Here is a 14,366-nt window from a genome sequence, read left to right on the forward strand (position 1 = left end):
TTTTTATAAATTAAAACCCTTGTAAAAAAGTATTTTAAGTCATTTAGAAATGAAATTTCTCTACAATTATAGCATCCACTTTTGTGTTTTATGCCCTGGACATTTTTAGTATATTCTAATAGATTTATCTTGTATAGCATGTTGATGAAGTTTTCTAAGAGAAAAAAACATCAATATTTAATTTCAAATTTTAAAGTTCATAAAAGAAATGGAAAATCAATTAAGGGTAGTCAAAAAATTTAACAACAATTTGGTTATAGATAGGTAGCTAATTACATAATTATACAAAATCTTATAGTCATTCATTTGACCCCCCACAAATGGTAACCTTACAACAATATTACACATAACAAAAATTAGACAAATTCAAAGATCTATCAAACATCTTGCTAATTCTTGATTCGTGTAGCAACTTTGAAAACTTACTTGAGGCTAGTATAGTCCATGGTTGTTCTCAACTTGCCATTAAGTCAGCACAACTAGAATTTTGAGAAGCTCCTTGATATCTACAAGTATATCAATCAAATCAATAGCTAAGAGACATTAAACATGGAAAAATCTAATTTTAAGAATACTCAATAGAGATCCAAAGTGAAACAATTCAATTGAAAGAAATTCCTTAATTTTTTTAGTCTACTAATTTGGTATATATTATACTTAGATATTCTTTAAAAAGTCTAAAAGATATTTATTACAATTCAGAGAGAAAAATATAATCTAATTAGACATCTCTATCTTCTCCTATAGGACCCATATAGACATAAAAAAACACAACTTTGTCTATAGGTGTTTTTTACTTTCTCCCATTCAATCTTCTCTTATCCACTACATATAATAATTACATAAAACTTGTAAAAAAGTAAATATCTAAAATTTTCTTCTAACATCCCAGGGGCTTTTTAATTTTCCAAAATAATCCTTGAAAGGTTTTTACATAAGCATTTAATTTTTCAAGCATCTTCAATTGCAGTTATAGCTTTCTTATAACTATAAAAAGAAATCCCTACTCCTAATGCATGTTTCACATTTGATCATAGAGAAGATTTGATATTATAATTAGCAGGCCATGATATGCATAAATAAGTTAAATAGAAATGATTGGAGCTCTCAATTAACAACAATATCTTGCATTAACTATGAATAATAGAATATGGATTAGAGCTTACTATAGGTGGTGAGAAATGAAAGCTGAGAAAATGTCATGAATATCAAGGTGTTTTGATTCACATCCCATGATCAACACTTGAACTATATTGTCACACTTTAAATTACTCTTATAAAGAAACCTTAACTAAATAGTAATTCTAATAAATTGACTACAACTATGAAGTTGAATTTTGACAGATTCGATGAGTGTTATGTACCTCATAGTTTTGTGAGGAAATCCCAATGCTACACCTTCAATAACACATAAATGCACATTCTCCATCATAATTTTTAAATTTCAACCATAAAGCACCATATAATTAAGAAAATAAATTTAGACTCTTAGCTTGAATCAAATACATGTTAGAATTATAGGGCATCAATTGAAGAATTACAAGGACTAAGTAATAGTTTTAATAGCTTTTCTAGTAGGTAAATTAATAGTTATGCTTTAAATGCTTATGTTTGACAGATCATCGAGTAGAAAGTTTAGAACAATAATGAAAATAATGGACCAAGGCATATTTAATCTAGTTGGTAGAAGATTCCAATCGGTGATATTTATGGACATTTACTTTCTATGGCCATAAATCCATAGAGATATAAATCCTAGCTACATGGGTCTCATGAAATATTTATATTGTTTTAAATTCTTGGGATGTCATAAACCCACAGATGATGCAAAGTTCAATTTCTTGGTGACTTTTTTTGTAAGGGACGTCATTGGATTTTAGTATCTAATAAGCTTAAGTTTGAAAATAAGGGAAGTTTTATAATAAGAAGAAAAAAAATGTATGTAGCCTGAATCTTTGTTGCTTGATAAAAGTCATGCTATTAGTTTGTTGTTGTAGACCTTGGGTCCCGACCTAGTTAAGCTTGGATTTAGAGTATGGATTTGGTCTCTTGTGGTTTGGAAAAGTCCCACCCACATCTTTTGTATTTATCAGAGACAAACCACCTGTGTTAAGGATTTGTATGTATAATAAGAACTACATTTTTATGTATAATTAAAGTATAGATTAAGTTTATCAAATTTAAATAACCAACCAATGAGTAAAATACAAGAATAAATGTAAGATATGTTACCCAAACATTTTACAGAGAGTTTAATTATGTTAATTAATTTGAAAGAGAGGGATTAATCCTCAAAAAAAAAAATCAAACTTTCTCTCTCCCTGTACTTTTCTCTCTCCACGTACTAAAACTTTTAGAGAGAAGTACAAGGTTTGAGTTAGAGTTTCATTCCCCTTTTCACAACCCTCTCTCTCCACATACTTTTCTCTCTGCACATACTCAAACCTCTTAGAGAGAAGTACATGGTTTGAGTTTGGGTTTGGATTTTCTCTCTCTTCCAACCTTTCTCTCTCAATGTTCTAGCCATACTCTCTCTCCCTGTACTCAAACTATTTTCCCTAATCTTAACTTGGAGGTTTCAAGAACCCAACCCGAACTCTTATTTTCGAGAGAATAGAATCCCAATCATAGTGCAGGAGAAGAAAATGGTTAATGATTGCATTCATAACACACGTAGGCTGCATCATTTTGATAGGATTGCTGAAATCAATGAGCTACCGTAATTAATGTTTTCAAGACATTCATGAAGCAAAGTTGTTGATAATACCATTATCACAACATATTTGACTGAACTGGAAAGCCAAATAAATTCTTTTGTAACACGATCCTATTGTTGGAATTCTCATAAAAGAGATGATCAACAGATTACACTCAAGGAAGGATAGAATGCCAATGAAGAAGTTGAGGGTATACTAGTGATGTATAAAATAGAAAATCGAGAATAGTAATGGTAGATTGGACACAAGGATTTCTCCTTAGGCTATGTTGCATATCAACCTGCCACCTTGATTGATATATTTACAACCTTTAAATTTCCTCACAAATACACGAGTTTCAAATATGCCAAAAAGCCAAAGCGTGGACAATTTTTGAGAATAAGAGGAAATGCATCCAAAGCCTTATTCCAGCCCACAAAGATACTACACGGTGTTAAGAAATTGATGATTCTTTCTTGTGATGAGTTTTATATTTCAACTGTGTGAAGGTTTGAATATTAACTCGGCAAGAATGACAAAGCACGTGAATTGTTTGATAGAATGCCAAACCTGAATATGTCCATAATCATCTGGTGTAAACTATTAAGTATCCACCATAAAACTAGGTCTCCCTTCATATGTGATGTTTGTGCCATCGTAAGCACATTTGTAGAGTCCAGATCGAGCATGGTGACAAGACAAAAGAGTATCAATGGAAAGACCTAGTTGATGGTCTTGGGTTTAGATGAAATGCAGAAATGGAAAATGGCTAAGGCTCTAACCCATGTCATCTTTGGTTCCTATAATATTTTTCTACATAATAGAAAGGATAAATGGATCATCTGAGCTGAATGTTTGATCCCATGTGAGTAGAACCGTTTGAAATGCCAACTGGTCATGATTTATTCATGGGATATTTGACAATTGTGCGACATAATGCTTCTACACTTTATGAAGGAAAATCATTCCCCCAAATGAGTGGACATTGAATACGCAATCCAACATAAGGGAATCATATGTGAACCACTATCAGTGGTACCAACCCAACATGTGTAATAAGTTATGAGAGTGGTAATAAAAAAGTGATAAAGAATTCCTCAAGAAATACCATTGAATTATAGAGAAAGAACTAAAGTAATTGAAAGAATGCTTCAATAAGATGTGGCTTGGGCCATGATAAAAGCTTTTGAACATCACAATAGAATATTCATACAATTTTGTATCAATTATGGTAGCTGTAGCTCCCATAGTAGCAACTGACAGTACAGTATTGCAGCCAATGCCATGACATAGACGAACAACAATATTTGATGCAACCAAAATGGGTGGAGTGGCAGAGGATGCTAACACAACTATGGCTATTGGCAGACATTGTTCTATGGCTAGTCATGAAATCATCTGCGGTACTGTGCATTATTGGATAGAATTCTTTCAAGAAAATGAGGACTTGTAATATACAAATATCAATTCAAAATTACCTTGTCTAATCTATTCGAAAGAATGTCTCATAAGGTTAATTACGAGCTATGAGTATGATTCTAGACTCATGTGTTCCTCTAGTCATTCAAGGTTTAATAAGGAGATCAATTTAATGGCTCCAATGACATGCAGTTTAAGGTTAAAGTGAAAGAGTGCATATGAATCACCGTCGAACTATAGAACAAATATTCAGTCATCTATTCCAGTTGAAAGTGTTATAGTTGACATGTAATCAGAATATAGAAGCATATGGGAGAGCACACACGCAGTCAATATGCATAGCATAGACATGAACTTTAGTACCGATAGAGGTACCATCTTTCCTACCCAGGTCATAGTGGAAGCACTCAAATGATGTTTAGGGAGCCGTTGGAGGACCTTTATAAAGAACCACATTTGAAAAAGCTCAAGAAAGTAATTATGTTTAGCGTTTGATCAAATTCTACCACGCAGAAAGTATTTAAATGAGCTCGTCCAAGGAATCATCCAATATGATTAATGTCATAGAAGACTACCTTAGTAAAATCAACGTTCTAGTCTATTCTTTGAAGTAGAATTTTAATTACCTTATAGTGAAAAGTGACCTATGTCACTTATTATAACTGCAGTTGGGATCTAGAGTTTTAGTGATACAAGTTAGAGTTAGAGTTACTTTTCAAATGCATGCCAAATTCAAAACTCTAACTTTTGAGGTAGTTACAAACCCGAAAAGTTGGTTAATCTAGGATTGGCTATAAATTCTTGAAAATCAATGTAGTAAGGGACTTTTTAGGACTTGGATATAGGGAACATTGATGCTCTGATAACAAAGCAATTTTTGGAAAGTTTGTACAATTGTTGTTTTCGTGTAATCAATTATTTCTTTCTTTCTTGGTGCAAGAAATAAAAGGAAGTACATTTGGCGTTCTCTCTCCAAGGGTATGAATTGTTGAGGTGTTGATTCATTTATGAGTATTTTCATGGTATGGTGTGAGTATTCATGAATGGTTAAATTAGCATCGTGTTGGTGAAAGTTCTCAAGCGTAGTCCTTGATTGCTCTCATTAATAGTTTACATCATTTTTATTAAAACATTGAAGGCGTGTGGTGCATTCACTATCAATGGTTTTCCTTTTTATTTTCTAAGTTCTATTTATCTTTATTGAAAAATTACATATTTTATCTTACGAGGGAGCTGCCCCTCTAAACGCAGAGGAAGGCCGCATATCAAGGGTCTCTCCAACTGTTGTGAACGGTTTGCCACACACTCTATTGGGAAAATTCTATTGTGACAAATTTGTTTACCAACAAGATATACAATATATTTCTAAAAAAACATTCTTATAATTCTAAGAAAGCATTAGGAAGTAAAACATTTTTACAGTTCTCGAATGCTTTGAAGGAGTAGGGGCAAAATCTTAGCACATCCAGTGAAGCAAATTAAAGTACAATATTTAAAAATTCTCTATAATATTCACATTATACCTGAACATAGTAAATATTTACCCTTGATGAGGGAATATAGACTATAATAGAAATTTGTGAAACTACATTGAGGGACTTTTCCATCTCCTTACCAATTGAAATTTGGTGACCCACCATGTTGATTTGTGTGAAATGCTTGGGTGTATTGCCCTCTATCAATGTTGTGAAGGTTTAAAGGTTGGAAACAACAACACAAGGGATTTATTGTGCCATGCCAAATATATTCCAACACTTAATGGGGCATTTAAAAGAAAAATTTGAAGATTACAATAAAGTGAGAGCAAGGGAAGAGGCTATCAACTTTTTAAATGAGTTGGGATGGCTCTTCGAGAGAAGTAGTAGGGAACAAGCAGGGGCAAAATTTTCCAGTAAATCTATTTGCCTGAATGTTTATCCAAATGCTTCAAGTTTGTTTTTATATATGCTTTGGAAAGGCAAAGTGTGCTCTTGTCAAGAAGATTTTGGTATATTATTTGAATACATGAAGAAACCAAATATATCTATTTTCCTAATATATTTGGATTGATCCATTTACTTAAAAGTTATCAATGATCTTTCAAACACTAGCAGCACCTATAGATAAGCCTCCAAAATTAGTATAGATTATCAACTCACAGTAGCAACATAGCCAACATATTCATTGGATTTATTCAATATCAACATTTTCCTAACTTAGCCAATACTTAACCACTTTTATTAGCGTTATTAAAATCTTGGAGTAAAGAGACTAGAACTAATGGGCTTACTGCATGTGCTTTTCAAAGCTACATTGACCTTTATCCTATTTCTAGTAATGAGTTTCCTATGGTTGCATCTCATTGTTAATGATTAACATTGCATTGCAACATATTTATAACTGTTTATTCTAGTCAGACACTAGATTACAAACAATTCTTGATATAGTTCCTCAAAGCTTACATGTGGAGACCACAACATTGTACCATATATATCATTATTTATTCTACTTAGATAGTACCATGTTTCCTAGTGGCTGACTTTAACATACAAAACATTTTCCACATTTAGAATTTCCGTTCATAAGGTCTTCTTTGTAGACCCGTACTCAAACTTGAACAACTTTTGAACCAAAAAAACATCTCTTTGATCGCTTTGGTAAGTCTGTGAAATTATATTTGGAAAAACATATCAAAGAATTAAAGAAATCCAACAGTCAAAACAGATTTTACAATCAATTCACCGAGACTCAGTATTATGCCTTTGCAAATCAATAACAATTTTGAATTGGTACCCTTTTTTCCCATTTGATTTATCTAAACTGAAACAAACTGAAACCTCTCAACTAAATACTAAATGCATAGTTTGCCTCAAAATCATGAACATGTCGAGACAATAAGGTTTTGTGAATCTCAACATTCAAATTCATTTCAAGAAAGCCCGAGAAATCAGTTTCAAAGGATCCCCATATATGTGACAACCTAAAACAATTTGAATCAATTTTTATTAATAGCAGACAGCTTGCTTCATAATAACTGATTCTTGCAGCCACTATCATGGACTATTGAACTATTTTTATTCCTTTTATGAATCAGTTTATCATTATAATACATGATGTTGACCTGATACCATGAATAAACAATGACATAAATTGCAATCGACGCCATAAACAACCCATTTGTATATCTAATTGATGCATGATGCTCGAAGGGCCAACACCACCCGTACCAACTCACGACCAAAATCACAAATGCAACAAGATGGAGATAGAGAGATGACAAAATTGCTTCATAAAGCATCCATTAATACTTGAAATCCATTAGAAGAGATTACATTTGAAGAGCTTACAATGCAAGAACTTCTATTTCTCGAACTTCCATTAGAAGAGCTTCCATTTCTCCAACTTGATTATAAATGATAATAGGCCTTTCTTAAATAGGCACTTCTAACCCAAGACATTACAAACACAACCAATGTGGGATAAAAGGTAAATACAACTACCTTTAAATAAATATTAAATTCCCATCCAAATACAACTAAGCACCCAAAAAATATTAAATACATGATTCCAAATACAACTAAGCACCCAAAAAATATTAAATACATGATTTAAGGATCTTTTCACAAACTTCTAAATTGCCACCTATACACCTTGATTAATGGAATGACAACTATTTTTATTATTTTTCTTTTTACGCCACCTATGCGCCTCGAAAATAGAAATCTCCTTTTCCTTTCTTTTCTCCTTTTTATTTTTTATTATTTCTCCTCTAATTTTCGTCACTTTCTCTCTCCTCCACAAATTTTTTTTTTTTCGTCTCTTTTTTTTTTTCTAATAATTTAATTTTCTCATGTAAGATGCTCCTGCATCAGACTCCCTTGGTAGATAGAAAACTGTGTCCCACACTTTGATGCCAAAAGAATGATGTACCACCATCTTCATCTTCACCACAAGCTACGACCTCAATAGGGACAAGAAAAACCAACATGCAAATCTTTCACATTTTTTTTTTTTTGCTGATGCATGACGCTCCTGCATCCGACTCCCATGGTAGGAAAAATTTTGTGAATATGGATCCACAAAATGAAGTAGCCACTGTTGACATTTTTTTTTTCTCTTCTTCCAACACATAGCTGGAACAAGTGCCCGGTGCTGATATATTTCCTTCTTTCTTCTTTTCCAACACCTAGTCAAAACAACTGTTTGCTGCTGAAAATACTCCTTCACAATGAACTCTATCCAAGTATAACTCTCATCCTCATCCAATCTTGTTGAATTAATCACACCTGTACTAAACCCAACAACACCATACCAATCTTCCTTTGCATACCACACATGACTAAAAAAATCCTCATAGAAACCATCATCAATATCTTTTAAACTCATATCAAAGACAACATCACATGATTCATAAAAAATTACCTCTTTGACATATTTATCTGCGCTTGCCTCTTTCATGTCGTCAACAATGCATGTAACTACTCCACTTGCTTGATCTCCAACTAAGGCACTATACTCTTCCTCCATTGTTTTAGTCTTCCAATCACCTTCATCTACTTTTGGCATACAAATCTGGTTATCTTCATGCTCTTCCTCTTCTCTTTCATCTTCTTCAACTTCTGGTTCGCAAATAATTTTCTCTTCATCCGCTTGCTCTTCTACTAGATCATCTTCTTTTTCCACATCCAAGGAACTATCAACATCTCTTTTCTGGTGACATGCTCTTCTTTTTCGCAACTCAGCTTCTAATTCATTCACTTGCTTCTGCAAATCAACTAGCAATGATTGTTGATTTCTTGCTCTAAATTTCTCAAGTCGAGGAATCCTCAGAATCTATCCAATCACAAAAGTCATCTTCTTCTTTCTCTTCTCCATAATCAAGTCTTCAAAAGACAAATCTCGTCCAAAATAAGAACCTCGTACAAACTGCCTCACAATCGGTGCTCTGTCTACACAATCAAGAACTTCTTCACAAACTTCACCCAACTCAAGGTCCTGGTGCAAACTGCCTCACGATTGGCGATCTGTCCGCACACTCAGGAACTCCCGCTCTGATACCACTGATGACGGGCCACACTACCCGTACCAACTCACAACCAAAAATGCAACAATATGGAGATAGAGAGATGACAAAATTGCTTCATAAAGCATCCATTAATACTTGAAATCCATTAGAAGAGATTATATTTGAAGAGCTTACAACGCAAGAACTTCTATTTCTCGAACTTCCATTAGAAGAGCTTCCATTTCTCCAACTTGATTACAAATGATAATAGGCCTTTTTTAAATAGGCACTTCTAACCCAAGACATTACAAACACAACCAATGTGGGATAAAAGGTAAATACAACTACCTTTAAATAAATATTAAATTCCCACCCACATACAACTAAGCACCCAACAAATATTAAATACATGATTTAAGGATCTTTTCACAAACTTCTAAATTGCCACCTATTCACCTTGATTAATGGAATGACAACTATTTTTATTATTTATTTTTTTACGCCACCTATGCGCCTCGAAAATAGAAATCTCCTTTTCCTTTCTTTTCTCCTTTTTATTTTTTATTATTTCTCCTCTAATTTTCGTCACTTTCTCTCTCCTCCACAATTTTTTTTTTTTTCCTCTCTTTTTTTTTTTTTCTAATAATTTAATTTTCTCATGTAAGATGCTCCTGCATCACTAATAGATTTCCAAACTGAACTAATCCACATCATAATTGTAATGCTGAAATCATGAATCGACATTCGATCAAAATGCAAGTAACAGATTTAACTTATAAAAATAAGATTTGATTTCGCTATTCTCTTCAATACCAATCTAAGAAACTGAAATATATTTTCAAAATCAAGATTCATATAAAATAGAGACTTTCGGCTTAAACAAATTAATTTAGAAAATACTTGAACTGATGTTATTAACCTGAATCCAAACCTTCACATCCTGCTTTCTCCATACAATGATCTATTAGTGCCCCATAGATATTTGATTACTGTCCCTGCCTCAATATCTATGCAAGAAATTATATATCTATGGTTCTGGTTCTCAGTATCATTCAGGAATTTCAAGGAGCCAGATTTGAGCTGGCCGAAAACGTCAGGCTAACCATAGTTAACCATAGATGGTTTGATAAATGTTTACTGGAAGGAAGGCATCTTAGTGAGAGTCCTTACATTATGTGCTGGTAAAGATGATATTCTTGAATTCTAGGTTCAAATGCATTTTATCTTAAAGTGAAAGCATCCACAATCTACATTGAATTATAAAATTCAATTTATAAATTTCCTGTTTTTGCATCATTGTTGCAATTCAAACTGTTTACTTGTGTCATTTTTGATATTCATAGCATACTCATAATTTTATTGTTGATTTGTTCTATCCCCAATGCCAGATTTGAAGGTTTCTCATTTGTGTGCCGTAAAATATGGGAGTTTGGTCTTTGAATCTACTTACAAAGGATATACTTTGGTCTGATGATATATGTTGTCCTTACTCATATGCTTTTTCTACAGTTGAAAACATGAACCCAGTCTGTGCGTCCCATTCTGTGGGTGCGAGTATCAGACTTTATAGTATCAAACATGGAGAAGCCCTTCTGTGTTTTCTTAAGCTCTCTGTCACTTTGAAACTATTGAATAATATAGCCTCAATGAATAAGTGAAATTTTATTCAGCTAGAGAATTTAATGCCACTGTTTCCTGAGCTTGTAACCTTGGCCTTTTATGTGGGGTTAAGTGATGAAAGTTTCGTGGATCACAAGGCAAGGGGGAATCTTGCAAATAATTCTTTAAATCTATAAGAGTAACTATTTTGGAAATTGAAAGTTTTCTGACAATGTGAAACATTATAATCTATAGGAGCCAGGCTTAACAACCAAAATATGGTTAAATTGCAGAAATACTCCTTGAAATATTAATAGTGTTGCTCATTGAGATGTTATCTTTCTTTTCTGTCTGTGGACCATTTTTTACTTCTTTTCGCCATGTGTTTGGCTTGAATAAAAAATCGCAGAAAGAATAGTGCTTGCTTATGTTTCCGAATAGAAACATCAATGTCATCTGATTTAAATTAGCTAATCCACATGTCTCAAGACAAAACATTGATGGCCTCTGATCGAAGTTACTTATTAGTAACAACCAAACTTTTTCCAAACAAAATGTTAATTTCATTAGTTCATGTTGTATTATCCATACAAATTTTTAGATTTTCTTTACTCATTTCTAACTTCATTTAAGCAAGATTTGGGTGGTCTATCATGTTAAAAATATGATTTTCACTTTATTTTGGAGGGGAATTCAAATTTGAAAACTTTGGATAAAATGCAGTGGTTTAGAGGTAGGGCGTTTATCATGGAAACCTCATGTACTTGCAGAAGTGACTAGACAAAAAAGGCATTTGTCTGATGATGAGGCATTTGTAAAAACTGATTCTTCAACGACAATGCTTTACAAGGAATCTCCATTAAAAATGAAAGGAAACTATTTCAAGTGTCCCAAACTTGCAGCAAGATCATCATATAATACTAATGAAGAGGTATATTTTTAATATTTTTTTTCTTGTGTTTTGAATTAAATTTGTTATGTACAATACTAGTATACGATTGATGGCCAAAGTTTTGATAGTTTAATTTTTTCTGATTATGTTAACACATAATAACAGGACCATCTCAAGAAGAAGAGATATTTATGTTTATCATAAACAATTGCTTGACTTGATGCACATGAGAAACATTTTCAATGTGATTTTTGGAGGGACTACAAAGTTTGACCCCTGAACTAATAGTTTTCTTTAGAGATTATTTTTGTACTAGCTACTACATGATTTGACCACCAAATTACATAATTAGAAGTCTCAAACCAATGACAGGAATGATTCATCTTCAAAGCAAAATATGGAGAAATAACAAAGAAAAACACGTCATCGTTTAGTAAACAAATCAGGCTATGATAGCATTTTTAAGCCGATAGGCTTTTTCCCTAGGAGACTTCACCCAAATATTCTGAGTTTCCTGTCGGACACTGTGAAATGCCAAAAATGCCACAAAGTCAAATGACGCCGGAAAGTCAGTTTGCGTAAATGGAAACTTTGAATTCGGTGCAAGTGTTTTTTTCATTCAAGATCACTTACACAAACTATTGCTGTGCATACCAAAAATGGTGTCTCTACTACTGCAATTTTTCTTTTCGCCATTAGCCCTAACTTGCCAGGTTGCACAGTTTTCCTATCCATTCTGACTCCTCTCAGCGACACCATCAGAGAATCTGCTAAAGATCTGAAGCAAGAAGGGATATTGCAAATCCTCTGGCACAACAACCATTTGAATTTTTTTTGGCCAAATCAAAATATTTTCTTCTGAAGGATTTTATCCAATGCACCATTTTCTGAAATCACTTTGACATTGTTGCACTACAAGTGATCCTTAATTTGGGTGCTTTCCAAAAATTGGTAGTACGATTCCAACGTCCGAGCCAACTCAGATATTTTAACACTGTGTAAGATAACTTGTTTGAGATTACTTCTCGGCCTTTGTGGAGATAAGGTGGCAATGGTTTGATGCGTAGAAAGTCATTTTCTCCACCCCGTTTCCAGTTTTGTGTTTTTCTTATTCACATTTCTTCTTCGATTATCCATAAAATAAAATCATAGGAGGAGATCCCTTTTGTTGAAGCTTGGAGATCTTAGCTGCCATATTCTAAAATATGGATCCAGTGCTAAGCTTGATGATGGTATGGCTTTGCCTTCCATGTCAATTTGGAATTCATCATGTCGCTTACTCATAAGTAAAGGTTACCATCGAAGTCATCGTTAAGGTTTCTTTAAGGCTCGAAATAAATTTTGGACAAAAAACATAGTTCCACCATGACCCTAAGCTCATGGTGTCAAAGTGGTGGGAATAGAGAGGTTAAGGGAACACCAATTGACATTGGTAAAATATAGAGACAATGACCAACAACTATACAAAATGTAAAATTACCCAAATTTGACAATGTAAAAAATAAAGGAATCTCACCTAAATCAAATGTGACTTAAACTTTTCAATTTTGGGGAAGATCATAGTAGAAGAGATGGTTTAACTACTTGTTTAATAGTGTGAAAGAAAATTTGTATAGGTCCTCAAAATGTGATTTATTCCTATTCAGTTTTTGCATCTTACTCACCATTGTGTTTTTTTCCTAATGTGTTTCAATGGTGCTGATCACATTAGGAAGCTGAAGACAACTACCACTCACAATGATATGGGCTATAACAATATGCAAATCCTAGGGACTCACACTACAAAAAGAAACAATTAATATTGGTGGAACTGAAAGACAACGACTCATTTTTATAACTAGATATAGAGTAAAAACAATAGATGGTCTTCGTATTCAACCTACTTCCATGTTTGAAAGATACTCAAGAATGAAAAGCAATGCATATACAAGTATATGCGAAAAAAGAGGAGGACCACCTATATCAAATAGCTCTTTAGACAAACTTTTTGTATTCTAAGTGTGAGAAGAAATCAAAATGACACAATTGAATCAAGCATATTACATAAAAACCATACTCAAGCATTTACTCAAAATTACATAAGACTATCGAAATACCACTTGCACAATCAAAGGTGCAAGTGCTAGTGAACTTTATCATACCTTTTTTGTATGACATATGAGAACCAATTAGTGCTCATAATATTGTTTTTGATAAGAAAAATAGGTTTTACAGGATTCCTAAAACCCAAAAGTTATTACATATCATAGGGTTGTAAATAAAACAACAAAAGCCCAGAAATAGTACTATAGCCAACCAAGAGGCCAGATCAAAACACAGACAAAAAGCCAAGCAATAAACCTGTAGAAAAAAAAAAACCAAAAGATTGAAAAATATAGACTATACTCCTCCACTTTCCTTTCAAGGTCCTGCATTGTTTTCACTACTTCGTATGCTTTCTAACACTCCTTAGCCATTTTCTCTTATTTCTATAGGCAAGTCCTTGTTGGCATTATGTTGTATTTGTCATTAGTGACAACACTTATTCAATTATGAATTATTACCGAGCTCATCACTTAGTCTATAGTTTACACCAAGCATTCAGTGGTTACCTAGTAAGTTCATCAGTTAAGCAGTTCACACTGAGCATTCTTGAAGCTACCAAATGAGTGTGTAGTCTAGCAATGTTTACCAAGCTTATAGTGTTCACCAAGTACATAATGGTCACCGAGTTTCATAGTGTTTACCGAGTCATTAGTTTGTGTAATGAGAAGCCAGTGTTCACCAAGCGATGGAT

The sequence above is a fragment of the Cupressus sempervirens genome, chromosome 4 (assembly GCF_028749045.1).
Source record: "Cupressus sempervirens isolate cs-2001-9-10 chromosome 4, ASM2874904v1, whole genome shotgun sequence".
NCBI lineage: Eukaryota > Viridiplantae > Streptophyta > Pinopsida > Cupressales > Cupressaceae > Cupressus > Cupressus sempervirens.